The sequence below is a fragment of the Macaca mulatta genome, chromosome X (assembly GCF_049350105.2).
Source record: "Macaca mulatta isolate MMU2019108-1 chromosome X, T2T-MMU8v2.0, whole genome shotgun sequence".
Lineage (NCBI taxonomy): Eukaryota > Metazoa > Chordata > Mammalia > Primates > Cercopithecidae > Macaca > Macaca mulatta.
This window is the reverse complement of record NC_133426.1, coordinates 78,222,763-78,237,229: the sequence shown is the minus strand read 5'-3', so window position 1 is coordinate 78,237,229 and position 14,467 is coordinate 78,222,763. Positions and strand designations below refer to the sequence as shown.

The window sequence follows — 14,467 nt, the reverse complement described above, 5'->3', positions numbered from 1 at the left end:
ACCACCAGGCAATACCTCTACAAATCTGCAAGAGCCACAGTGTTACTAGGCTTGGGATACCCCCAATGCAGATACTACTTAGATTACAACACCCAGCTCCCTTTGAATATCTGAAAAGCCTTCGGAAGAAAGTTGGGTACAAACAAGTCCAGACTGCAAAGACTACAATGAATACCGAACTCTTCAATGCCCAGGCGCCGATGAACATCATACAAGCATCAAGACCATCGAGGTAAACATGACCTCACCAAATGAACTTGAAGAAAGCACCAGGGTTCAGGCCTGGAGAATAAAGATATGTGACCTTTGAGACAAGTAATTCAAAATAGCTGTTTTGAGGCAAGTGAAAGAAATTCAAAATAACACACAGAGGGAATTCAGAAATCTATCAGATAAATTTAACAATGACATTGAAGTAGTTAAAAGGAATCAAGCTGAAATTGTGAAGTTGAGGAATGCAACTGGGAGGGTGGAGCAGGAAATTGGAATGGAAGCCTCCATTGGTTGTTCCCCCTGCAGGAACACCAAATTTTAACAACGAACTACACACACAAAAACACTGTGCAAAAAAATTAATAACTGTGGGACCTTTTCAAGACATAGAGAGTACAATAAGACATAAAGAGAAACGACAAAAGTTAACAAGTGGACGGATGAAGTTAAAGTGTTGAATTTTCATAAGTTATCTTTTCCCTTGTTTGTGTATACAATCAGTGCTAAGTTGTCATCAGTTTAAAAGAATGGGTTATAAAATGGTATCTGGAAGCCTCATGGTAACCTCAAGTGAAAAAACATAACATGGATACATAAAAAAAATAAAAAGCAAGAAATTAAATTTTACCACCAGAGAAAATCATCTTCTGTAAAAAGAAGACAGGAGGAAAAGAAGCAGAATAATAAGATTACAAAACAACCAGAAAGGAAATAACGAATTGCCAGGAGCAAGTTCTTACTTATTGATAGTAACATTGAATGTAAATGAACTAAACTCTCCAATCAAATGACATAAAATAGCTGAATAAATATTTTTAGAAGACCCAATGATCTGTTTCCCATAAGAAACACACACCACCTATAAAGACAAACATAGACAGAAAATGAAGGAAAGAAATATTCCATGCCAATGGAAACCAAAAAAGAGAACCAGTAGCTATACTTACGTCAGACAAGATAGATTTCAAGACAGAGAGTATAAGAAGAGATAAAGAAAGTCATTATATAGTGAGAAAGGGGTCAATTGAAAAAGAGGATATAATAACTGTAAATATATATGCACCCATCACTGGAGCACCCAGATGTATAAAACAAACATTACTAGAGCTAAAGAGAGGGATAGACCCCAATACAATAATAGCTGGAGACTTCAACTTCCCACTTTCACCATTAGAGAGATCTTCCAGACAGGAAATCAACAAAGAAACATCAGACTTAATCTGCACTATAGGGCAATGGATGTAATGGATATTTACAAAACATTTCATCCAACGGCTGCAGAATACACATTCTTTTTCCTCAGCACGTGGATCATTCTTTTTTTAAAAAAAATTTTTATGCTTTAAATTCTTCAGTATGTTCCAATAACTTGTTTAAACAACACACTAAAAGTTAATACGTATTTTTATAATTCTAAAAGTCTCACAGTTATTGTACAATGCAAATCATCAACACACTATTATTTGGCTCATACCAATTTTGTGAGGATATGGTTTACAAAAGATTTACCGTTTCTCACAAAACTTACATCAGGAAATACGTATTTACAAAACCAAATACATTATACAAAAAACCATCACATTATTCAGTAAAAATGTTTTTAAATCATTGAAAAGTTTATTCAGCTGTAGTCCAAACTACATTATCACACACCTACTACCTCTACAAAATATTACATTATCACACACCTACTACCTCTACAAAAGTTGCTTACCACATTTATATAATGTAGCCAGTCAATTGTAAAATGTGTTCAACTATCTCCTAGTGTTACTATGTTTCTGTGCTTGTGGGAATGAATAATGCAATCTGCCTAATTTAAATGAAATTTAAATAATGGCACTTAAAAAATACAGTACCTTAAAAAAACACGATGAAAGAAGTTTTGGTTGCTGGTTCCGAAATGGTGGCATAGGTGGAAGCTGGCTTCACTCCACCTCACAGGAAAACAAAACAAATATACCAGGATTATCACCTGCAATATCCCTGAACTCAACTATGAGGATGAGTCCATTCCCAGGGCCACAGAGAAGTGAAAAAACTCCAAGCATACAATAAGAGAATTGGATTTCCGTATCTGCAACACCCTCCCCCTGAATCTGCTTGGCACCACGTGTATGGAAAATTTCCCTTGAGTCATGGTTTCTTCACTGGAAGAAGTGATACTGAGGTGACGGTCAGCTTCTGCACCATCTTGGGTTCCCTGGCAGGAGAACTGTTCCTGACTCAACCCACAGGAAGCATCGTGAATGCCTAAGGGGAGAAATGTCCCTGAAGACAGGCAGAGACAAAACGGGGAGGCAGAACTATCATCCTCAGCCCTGGAACCTCTGCTCTGTAACTCAGCCAGAGGCGATGCCAAATCAGAGTGGCTGTTCAGCAGCACCACACTGTAGGTGGTATGTTCCACAGGCCTCCTGGACTCGGACCCTTAGCCAGCTTTTCTACACTGCCGAGATACCACCTTTGGGACCTCCCCCATTCTGGATGGGCTGCACTCTGATCATTTGCTTGAGACAAAGCCAATGGGCTTACAGCACCATCTAATGCTGTAAAGGAGGCAGTGGCCTAGCAGAAAAAAATAAGGCATTCAACAGGTAAATTACACAGAATCTCTAAGCAAACATAAAAATCCAGACAAGCCAGACAGAGAAGACTGGAATAAATAACAAATCCTTTAGGTATTTTATTTTATTTGTAGCTGTTGTGAAGGAGATTAGTTTCTTGATTTCTTTTTCAGAATGTTCACTGTTGGCATGTAGAAATGCTAGATTTATGTGTGTTGATTTTCTATCCTGCAACTTGCCTGAATTTGTTCATCAGCTTGAATAGTTTATTGGTGGAGTCTTTAGGTTTTTGCAAATACAAGATCATGTCATCTGCAAACAAGCAGAAGGATAATTACCAGAGGCTGGAAAGGGTTGTGAGGGGTGAGGGAGAGGTAGGGATGATTAATGGGTCCACTAAAAGACGTTTAAATAAAATGTACTGTTGGCTTCCCTGGTTTCGAAACTTTCAGACTTAAACTGAGCCACTCCAAGCTTCTCCCTTTCCCCAGCTTTCAGTTCTTCCCCATTCAGTATGATACTAGCTGTGGGTCTGTATGTTCTTTCTATACCCAGTTTTGTGAGGGCTTTCGCCATGAAGGAATTCTGAATTTTATCAAATGGTTTTTTCAGCATTAATTGAAATGATCATATGGTTATTATCCTTCATTCTGTTGATATGGTGTATCACATTGATTTGCATATGTTGAACTGTCCTCGGATCCCTGGGATATATCGCACTTGGTCATGATGATGACTGAATGCCTTTCCTCTAGGATTTGGAACACAACAAGGTGCCCACATTCACCACTTTTGTTCACCATGGTACTGGAAGTCCTAGCTAGAACAATCAGACAAGAGAAAGAAATAAAAGGCCTCCAAATTAGAAAGAAAGAAGTCAAATTATCAATGTATTGTTGAATTCGGTTTGCTAGTATTTGCTGAAGGTTTTTGCATCAATATTGGTCAGAGAAATTGGCCTGTACCTTTCTTTTCTTTTTTTTTTTTTTTCATGTGTCTTTGTCTGGTTTTTGGTATCAGGGTTATATTGGCCTGGTAGAATGAGTTTGGAAGTAAGTATTCCCTCCTCCTCTGTTTTTCAGGGTAGTTTGAGTAGGATTAGCATTAGCTCTTCTTGAATTTTTTGTTCTTTTTTGATATGGGTGCTTTTAGGTAAACACTTCTCTGTACTGCTTTTGCTGTATCCCATAGGTTTGGATATGTTGTGTTTCCATCATCATTCGTTTCAAGACATTTTTTAATTTCCTTCTTATCTTCATGGACCCACTGGTCATTCAGGAGCACACTGTTTAATTTCCATTTATTTGTATAGTTCCTAAAATGTTTGTAGTTATTGATCTCTAGTTTTATTCCGTTGTGGTTAGAAAAGATGTCGGATATTATTGCAATTTTTTGAATGTTTTAAGACTTGTAACGTCATATGGTCTATCCTTAAGAATTATCCATGTGTGGAAGAAAAGAATGTGTATTCTGCAGCCGTTGGATAAAACTTTCTGTAAATATCTATTAGATGCATTTGTTCTATAGTGCAGATTAAGTCTGATGTTTCTCTGTTGATTTCCTGTCTGGAAGATCTCTCTAATGCTGAAAGTGGGATGTTGAAGTCTCCAGCTATTATCGTATCAGGGTCTATCCCTCTCTTTAGCCCTAATAATATTTGCTTCATATACCTGGGTGCTCTTGTGATGGGTGCATATATATTTACAATTCTTATATCCTCTTGCTCAGTTGACCCCTTCGTCATTATCTAATGACCTTCTTTATCTCTTCTTACCATCTTTCTCTTGAAATCTATCTTGTCTGACATAAGTATAGCTACTGGTTCTCTTTTTTGGTTTCCATTGGCATGGATATTTCTTTCCTTCCCTTTATTTTCCGTCTGTTTGTCTTTTTAGGTGATGTGTGTTTCTTATAAGAAACAGATCATTGTGTCTTTTAAAATATTTATTCAGCTGCTTCTGCTTTCCTTTAGTTTCTATTTGCATGAAATGTGTTTTTCCATCCCTTCACTTTCAGTTTATGTGTGTCCTAAAGTTTCAGTGGGTCTCTCATAGGCATCATATACTTGGGTCTTGGGTTTTTTTTTTAAATCCATTCATCCACTCTATGTCTTTGACTAGAGAATTTAATCCATTTACATTCAAGGTAATTATTGACAGGCAAGGACTTACCGTTGCCTCTTTGCTCATTGTTTCTGCTTGTTTTGTGGATTCCTTGTTCCTTTCTTTTTTTGCTGTCTGCCTTCATGATCAAGTAATTTTCCATAGTAATATGTTTTGATTCCTTACTTTTTATCTTCTGTGTATCTACTATAGATTTCTGTTTTATGATTGCCATGAGGCTTCCATAAAATATCTTACGGTTATAACAGGCTATTCTGAGCTCGTAACCACTTAACTTTGATTACACATAAAAACTACAATTTTGGGCCGGGCGCGGTGGCTCAAGCCTGTAATCCCAGCACTTTGGGAGGCCGAGACGGGCGGATCACGAGGTCAGGAGATCGAGACCATCCTGGCTAACACAATGAAACCCCGTCTCCACTAAAAATACAAAAAAATTAGCCGGGCGTGGTGGCGGCGCCTGTAGTCCCAGCTACTCGGGAGGCTGAGGCAGGAGAATGGCGGGAACCCGGGAGGGGGAGCTTGCAGTGAGCCGAGATCGCGCCACTGCACTCCAGCCTGGGCGACAGAGCGAGACTCCGCCTCAAAAAAAAAAAAAAAACTACAATTTTGCTCCCTACCTCACCTTATTTTATGTTTTTGATGTCACTATTTACGTCTTTTTAATATTCTGTATCCCTTAATGCATTTTTGTAGCTATACTTTTACAAATACTTTTGTCTCTTAACCTTCATGCAAAAGATATAAATGATTTACACACCAACATTACAGTAAGAGTATTCTGAGTTTGAGCATGTACTTACTTTTACCCATGAGTTTTCTACTCACAAAATTGGGTATAGAAAGAACATGCAGACCCACAGCTAGTATCATACTGAATGGGGAAGAACTGAAAGCTGGGGAAAGGGAGAAGCTTGGAGTGGCTCAGTTTAAGTCTGAAAGTTTTGAAACCAGGGAAGCCGACAGTACATTTTATTTAATAAGTTTTCTTATTACTAATTAACATCCTTTTCTTGGCTGGATGTGATGACTCACGTCTGTAGTCCCAGCACTTTGGGAGGCTGAGGCAGGCTGATCATTTGAGTTCAGGAATTTGAGACCAGCCTGGGAAACATGGTGAAACACTGTCTCTACACAAAATACAAAATACAAAAAAAAAAAAAAAAAAAAAAGAAAGAAAAAAAAAAAGCTGGGCGTGTCGGTGCATGCCTGCAGTTCCAGCTTCTCAGGAGGTTGAGGTAGGAGGTTTGCTTGAGACTGGGAAGTCAAGGTTGCAGTGAGCCACAATCACACCATTGCACTGCAGTCCAGACAACAGAGTGAGACCCTATCTCCAAACAAACAAAGAAACAAACAAAAAACAAAACCCAAAAAACAAACTCAAAAACCAGATCCTTTTCTCTCAGCTTGAAGAATTCCCTCTAGCATTTCTTGTAATACAGTGAATTACTTTAGGAAGATTATTTTTAATTCCTTCTTAGAAAGTTTCTAAATCTTTGCTTCTTTAGAGTTCATCTGAGGAGCTGTACCTTGTTCGTTTGGTAGTGTCATGTTTCTCTGATTGACTGTGACCTTTCTGGCTGTGCATTGGTGTCTGTGCATTTAAAGAAGTAGGGACTTATTCCAGTGTTTGACGACTGGCTCTGGCTGGGGAAGCCCTTCACCAGTCAGTCCATCCAGAGATTCTGGGAAGACCATCTGGCATGGTGCGTGGATGGGTTTGCTGCTGGATTTCTTGGGAAAGCTGGCTTGGTGAGCAGGTAGGGTGGAACTGGAACCTGGGTTCATGGATTTGGGCCTGGGTCCTGGGGCCATGGGAACTAACCTGAAACCTGGGTCCACAGACCAGAAACCTGGGTCTCTAGGCCAGTCCAGAGCTGAGGTCTGCTGGGACAAACCTAAGCCCTGGGTCTACTTTGGCAGGCTTGGATCCTGGGTCTGCAGAGCATGGGGACACAGGGGCCAGCCTGGAGTCTGGGGCCACAAGGGCTGGCCTGGCACTGGGTAGTCCTGGAGCCTACATCTGTGGGGCCAGCCTGGAGGCTGGGTCTGCCAGTGCCAGCTAGGTGTCTGAGACCACGGGTGCCAACCTGGCACTGAGGTAGGGATGGAGGTTGGGTCCATGGGTGCTGGCATGCAGTCTAGGGCTATGGGGGCCAGTCTTGCCCTGGGGTGGGCCTGAAGCCAGAGGCCATATGGGTCATACTTGCTCTTGGCCCCCCTACCTCATACCATATACCATATAGAAGAATTAATTCAAAATGAATCAAAAACATAAATGTAAGAGTTAAAATTACAAAATTTTTAGAACAAAACATAGAGCTAAATCATGACTTTGTGTTTGGCATTGGATTCTTAGACTATGACACCAAAAGCACAGGCAACAAAAGAAAATATAAATGGGACTTCATCAAAATTGAAAATTTTGTGTAGCAATGGACATTTTCAAGAAAGTGAAAAGATAACTTACAGAATGGGAGAAAACACTTTGCCAATCATATATCTGATAGTCTAATATCCAGAATATATTAAAAAGTTATCAAAAATCCAACAAGAAAAGACAACCCCATTTTTGAAATAAGCAAAGGATGTGAATAGACATGTCTCCAATGCAGTTATACAAATAGCCAAGAAATTCTCGTAAAGATACTCAACATCATTAGCTATTAGGAAAATGCAAATCAAAACAGTAAGGTACTATTTCACATCTACCAGGATGGCTATACTTCTTTCAAGATGGGAAATAAGAATTGTTGAATAGGATGTGGAGAAATTAGAACTTTCATACATGGCTGATGGGAACGTAAAATAATTCAGCCACTGTGGAAAACATTTTGGTGGTTCCTAAAATGTTAAATATAGAATTACCATGTGACTTGAGAATTATACTCCTAGGTATATAGTCAAAAGAACTGAAAACAGGTGCTCAAAGACATACTTGTACATGCATGTTCATAGCAGCATTATTTCAAAAGTCAAAAGGTGGGAATAACCCAAATATCCATCAACTGATGAATGGATAAACAAGCTGTGGCCTATGCATACAGTGAAATGTTATTCAGCCATAAAAAGGAATGAAATACTCATATATGCTATGACGTGAATGGGCCTTGGAAACATTATGCTAAGAAAAAGAAGCTAAGGCTGGGTGCGGTGACTCACACCTGTAATCCTACCACTTTGGGAGGCTGAGATGGGTGGATCACTTGAGGCCAGGAGTTCGAGACCAGCCTGGGCAACCTGGAGAAATAGTGTCTCTACAAACATACAAAAAAATTAGCTGAACATGGTGGTGCGCACCTGTAGTTCCAGTTACTGAGGAGGCTGAGGTGAGAGGATCCCATGAGCCTAAGAGGTCGAAGCTGAAGTAAACCATGATTGCACCATTGCACTCCAGCCTGAGTGACAGAGTGAGACTCTGTCTCAAAAGACAGACAGAGAGAGAGAGAGAGAGAGAGAGAGAGAGAGAGAGACATGAAGAATGCATATCTTGTGATTTGATGCATATGAAATATCCAGAATAGGTAAATCCATAAAGACAGAAACTAAATTAGTGGGTGCCAGGCCCAGTAGAAGGAAGATGGGAAGTAGTTTCCTAATGAGTATACAATTTCTTTCTTTGGAAGTGATGAAAATGTTGCAAACTATATAGAGGCAATAATTGCACAACATTATGAAAATACTAAATCCTGCTGGATTGTTAATTTTGAAAGGTTAATGTTATGAAAATTTATCCTTAAAAAATAAATTTACAAATTTATTGGCAATACATCTAGGGTCTATTTTTAGAATCTCTATCTTTTCCTCTGACTTATATCTACCGCATTGCTAATAACACACTCATCTTAAGTAGTGTAGGATTCTGGTGAGTCGTAAAAGTTAGCTTTGGGAGGCCAACGCAGGAGGACCACTTGAGCTTAGGAGTTCAAGACCAGCCTGGGCAACATAGTGAGACATGGGCAACATGGTGAGACCTCATCTCTACAAAAAGTTTTAAAAATCAGTCAGGTGTAGTGATGCACACCTGTAGCCCTAGCAATTCGGGAGGCTGAGGCGGGAAGATCTTTTAAGCCTGGGAGTTAAAGGCTGCAGTGAGCCAAGACTGTGTCACTGCACTCCAGCCTGGGCAAAAGAATGAGACTCTGTCAAAAAAAAAAAAAAAAAAAAATGTAAGTAAAGTGATTCCTCCAACTTTCTTTTTAAAATTTTTTTAATGGTTGCAATTCTTTTGATTTTCAGTATAAATTACACAATCATGTTGTGTATGTCTACAAAAATCCTACTATCACTTTAATTGTACTGCATTAAATCTATAGATCAATTCAAGGAGAACTCATATATTTATTGTGTGTTTCCATTCATAAACACATCATACTCATGTTTATTCCATTCATTTAGGCCTTCCTGGATTTATTTTATTAGCATTGTATACTTTGCAGAACATAGAATTTCTTTGATTCATGCCTAGGTATTTCATTTTTGCAGCTATTGTAAATGACACCGGTTTTTAAATTTTGTGTTTCCATTTTTACATTTATTGTATATAAAAATACAATTTATTTTTGTGTATTGAGCATATACGCTTTACCTTTCGTAAAGTCACTTATGAGTCTAGGAATTTTTTTGTAGATTCCATGGGATTCTCTGCATAGATAATAATGTCATCTGTGAATACCAGGCAGTTTTATTTCTTCTTTTCCTCTCCGAATGTCTTTTATTTCTATTTCTTGAATTATTACAATAGGAAGGACTTCTAAGTACGATATTGAATACAAGTGGCAAGAGTACACATCCTTCTGTTGTTCATGAAAGTAGGAGGAAAACATTCAGTTGTTCACTATTAACTATTATATTAGCTGTGGGTTTTCTTGCAGATTCTGCATATCAAGTTAAGAAAGTTCTTTTCTATTCTCAGTTTGCTGAGAGTTTATGTCTTGAAAAGATGTTGAATTTTGCAAAAGACTTTTTCTACATCAATTAATATGATCATGTATTTCTTTTTTATTGACAATTAATATAATGAAATAAATTGATTGTTTCATTAACACTGAATAAGCCCTGCACTCCTGGGATAAGCCTCACATGGTGGAGCTATATTTTTTTTTTAGACATTGCTAGATTCAATTTGCTAATATTTTGTGATGAGTTTTGTATTCACGTTCATGAGAGTTGGTGGTCTGCGTTTCTTGCTTGCTTCTTTTATATTGTCTTGGCTGGTTTGGTATCAGGATAATGCTGGCCTCATAAAATGTTGACAAGTTGTCCTTCCTGTTCTATTTTTGGGAAAAGATATTGTAGAGTCGGTATTAATTCTTTGAATGTTTGGTGGAATTTGCCAAAGAAACCATCTGGGCTGGGAATATCTTTCTCAAAAGGTATTTAACTATGAATTTCATTTTTATATATATAATTTTTTTGTAGAAATAGGGTTTCACTATGTTGCCCAGGCTGGTCTCAGTATTCTGGGCTCAGGCGATCCTCCCACCTTGGCCTCCCAAAGTTCAATGTCTTTATAGGACTATTTAAGTTATTTTATATTGAGTGAGTTTTGATAATTTGTATCTTTAAAATAATTAGTCCATTTAATGTAAGTGGTTGAATTACATGCATTAAGTTTTCTGTAGTATTGGGTTGGTGCAGAAGTTTTTGCTATTAAAAGTAATGGCAAAAATGGCAATAACTTTTGCACCAACTTAATACCATCTTTCACTCTATGTCTTAGTCTGTTTTATGTTGCTGAAACAGAATACCTGAGACTGGATAATACTAAGAAAAAAGAGAGAGGTTGACTTAGCTCATGATTCAGCAAGCTGGGAAGTAGGAGGAGCGTGGCACCAGTAGCTGCTCAGCTTCTGGTGACAGCCACCTCCTAAGCCAAAACATAGTGGAAAAGGCCAAAGGGGAAGCAGACACATGCAAAGAAGGAAAACCCGAGGGGCATGCTGGCTTTATAACAAACCCACCATTGTGGGCTCTAATCCAGTCTCACCAGAGCCAGTACTCACTCACTACCTTGAGAATGGCAGCAGCTGTTCATGAGGGATCTGTCTCCATGACCCAAACACCTCCCACAAGGCCCCACCTCCCAACACCACCACACTGAGGATCCAATTTCCACATGAGTTTTGGCGGGGACAGACCAATCATATCCAAACCATAGCAGTATATTTCTATATTCCCAGGATCTGGAAAGATCCCAATAAGATGAGTTTTTTCTATAATGTGCATTTTTCTGTGCACTTAATGTATAATTTGCCTGGACTTTGTCCCTGAGTCCTGGGAGATAACCTCTAATCCCTTGCAATTTCCTGAGTGATAGGCGTGTCTTTGTCAATCCTAGTGAGCCCCCACGGACCACACTACATAGTTTATGCTAATGAGGTGAATCATGGGAGGCCCCTAGATAGTTTATGCAATGAGATGACTAAGAATGGAGGCTGGCCATACTAGAAAGACCAACCATATTACTAGAGGGTTGGGTCATTGAACTATGTGAGAACAGCCCAGTCACCAGAGAGAGAGAGAGGGAGGCTGTAGATTGAGTTAAACCAGATGGCCAACTAACAGATGGCCAACACAGAGGGTTTATCTGAATGGTCTAGTCTGCCATTACCAGGAGGAGAAGACACTGGGTTTATTCCAATCTCAGTAGTCACTCCTCAATCTTCTTTACTAGTTCCTTATCTTCTCTCAAAATTCTCTTTTGGGAGATGGGAGGATGTTGAAAATGTTCTCTATTTTGATCTGGAAGGCAGTTACACGAGTGTAGAACTGTGTTAAGATTGTACACTTAGGTTTCTGTGATTTGCCATATGTATGTTAACCCTCAATTTATTTTATTTTATTTATTTTATTATTTATTTATTTATTGACACAGAGTTTTGCTCTTGTAGCCCAGGCTGGAGTGCAGTGGTTCCATCTTAGCTCATTGCATCCTCTGTCTCCTGGGTTCAGGCGATTTTCCTGCCTAAGCCTCCCAAGGAGCTGAGACTACAGCTGCCCAACCCCATGCCAGGCTAATTTTTTATTTTTGTAGAGACGGGGCTTCACCATGTTGCTCAGGCTGGTATCGAACTCCTGGCCTCAAGTGATTCACCTGCCTCGGACTCCCAAAATGCTGGGATTACAGACACGAGCCACTGAGCCCGGCCTGTTATCGCTAAACTTTTAACAGATGTCATACAAAAGTGGAAATACATGGTACAAGCTGGAAGAAGATGTTTATCCTGCATACAATTGACAAACGATTGATTATCAAGAATATATTTTGAGAACTCCTAGAAATCAATAAGAAAGACAAACAGCCCAGTATGATAATAGACAAAATTCATGAACAGGAATTCCTTAGAAGAAGGAACCTATGTGGCCAATAAACACATGAAGATATGCTCAGCTCATCAGTAGTCGGGGAAATCCTAAATATGACTACAAAAAAAATCTTATACCCATTTGATTGGCAAAGATTAAGAAACCTGGCAACATCAAAGGTTACAGAGGATGCAGAGCAGTGGGATCTCATACACTTTGCAACATGTTGGGAATATAAATGAACGCAATCAGTTTGGAAAACAATGTGGCATCAATATATAAAGTAGATCATTGACAACTCAGCGACTCCTGTCAGTGTCCACTGGACAAGAATTTCACAGCAGCACTGGCCACAGTAGCAAAAACCTGAGAGCTACGCAAATGATCACAAAGAAGAGAATGTGTAGATCAACTATGGTATATGCACACCATGATATACTATGTAGCAAGGCAAATGGGTGAACTGCACTTTTATGCTCAACAACGGATCAATGTTGGTATAAGTATGTAAAAATGCAGTTACCACAAGACTACATGCAGTATGACAACCTTTTCATAAAATTCAAAATCAAGCAAAACTGAAGAGTATAATTGCCAGGCGCAGCGGCTCACGCCTGTAATCCCAGCACTTTGGGAGGCAGATGTGGGTGGAGTGGTTGAGTCCAGGAATAGGAGACCAGCCCGCGCAACATGGCTAAACTCCTCTCTACAAATAATTAGCCAGGCATCACGGCACGCGTTTGTGCTCCCAGGTACTTGGGAGGCTGAGGTGGGAGAATCACCTGAGCTGGGAAGGTTGAGGCTGCAGCGAGCCAAAATCATAAGTGAGTGAGTGAGTGAGTGTGTGTGTGTGTGTGTGTGTGTGTGTGTATATATATATGCTGGGGAGGTTGAAGCTGCAGTGAGCCAAAATCATAAGTGAGTGAGTGAGTGAGTGAGTGTGTGTGTGTGTGTGTGTGTGTACTTATTTGCAATAAAAATCAAAGAAATACCAAGTATCCAATTCAGGTTAGGGTTGCTTCCAGTGGGAGTGAAGAGGGTCAGGAGGATGCAGTGAGGGGGAGCTCAGAGGTGGATGTAGGTTACTGGTAATAGTCTAGTTTTTGGACTGAGTAATAGGTAAATGGGGGAACACTGCATTATAAAATAAATAAACAAATAGGGCCTGACATCAATCATGAGTAGCATGTTATGAAACCAGGAGTATTATTAACTCAATTCTATATAGCCTAAGTCTCCTCCAAAAATCAAATGCTGCATTGGATTACTTAGACCCGGGTCTGAAATATTTGTTCTTCCCTCCTTCCAGTCTACACAGATGCTCCCCCAGCTCTTTGGTCAGGCCAGGAAGCATTCGAGTGTGATATCTCTCTCTTTGTATATATTTGAGCAGGAGGCACTAGAGCAGGGCTGCATGTCTTGCATCTGGCAGATGTTTAACCCAGATGTTAGCTGGGACAGAAAGAATCCCCCAGAACCCTGGAATAAACTGGGTCCCAATGATCAATACAAGTTCTACTCAGTGAATGTAGATTACAGCAAACTGAAAAAAAATGTCCAGACTTCTAAATTAAATGTTTCCCTACAAAACAATTTAGAATGAAGGTCTTCCAGAGGCCCTTTGCACAATTTTCCCCTTAACTAGGAGATATTTCTCCTCTAAGTGCACTAAAATCATGTTAGTGTATCGTGTTGGGTTTTAACACTGATCAGTAAATATGTTTACCCATTTATTATGAAGAACATGACAAAGGATACAGACGAACAGCCAGATGAGAGAGATGCATAGGGCACAGTATGTGGGAAGGGGCATGGAGCTTCCATGACCTCTCCAGGTGCACCTCCCTCCAGTAACTTCCACGTGTTCAGCTATCCGGAAGTTCTCTTCTCCCCAAATTCTTACAAATAGAGAGCCCCCGGGCTCAGTCCTTGGTCTGATTCTTTCCTTTTACTATACTCTTGTCATAGCTGATGGAAGATCCTGGTTTTAATACCACCTGTATCAGAAACAAGACAAACGTGCCCCCTTTCACCACTTCAATGCAACATAGTACTGGAAATTTTAGCCAAAAAATTTGGGCAAGAGAAAACAATTAAAAGCACACAAATCAGAAAATAAAAAGTTTCTGGGCACGGCGGCTCATACCTGTTATCCTAACATTTGGGAGGCTGAGGATGATGAATCGCATGAGGCCAGGAGTTCGAGACCAGCCTGGGCAACATGGCGAAACCCTGCCTCTACCAAAAATACAAAAG

At 39.6% G+C, this 14,467-nt stretch overlaps 1 pseudogene; it reads left to right on the top strand.

The window, feature by feature from the left end:
• The first annotated feature begins 13,529 nt into the window (after window positions 1-13,529).
• LOC114675622 (cytochrome c oxidase subunit NDUFA4 pseudogene) lies at window positions 13,530-13,814 on the top strand (annotated as a pseudogene).
• The last annotated feature ends 653 nt before the right edge of the window (window positions 13,815-14,467 follow it).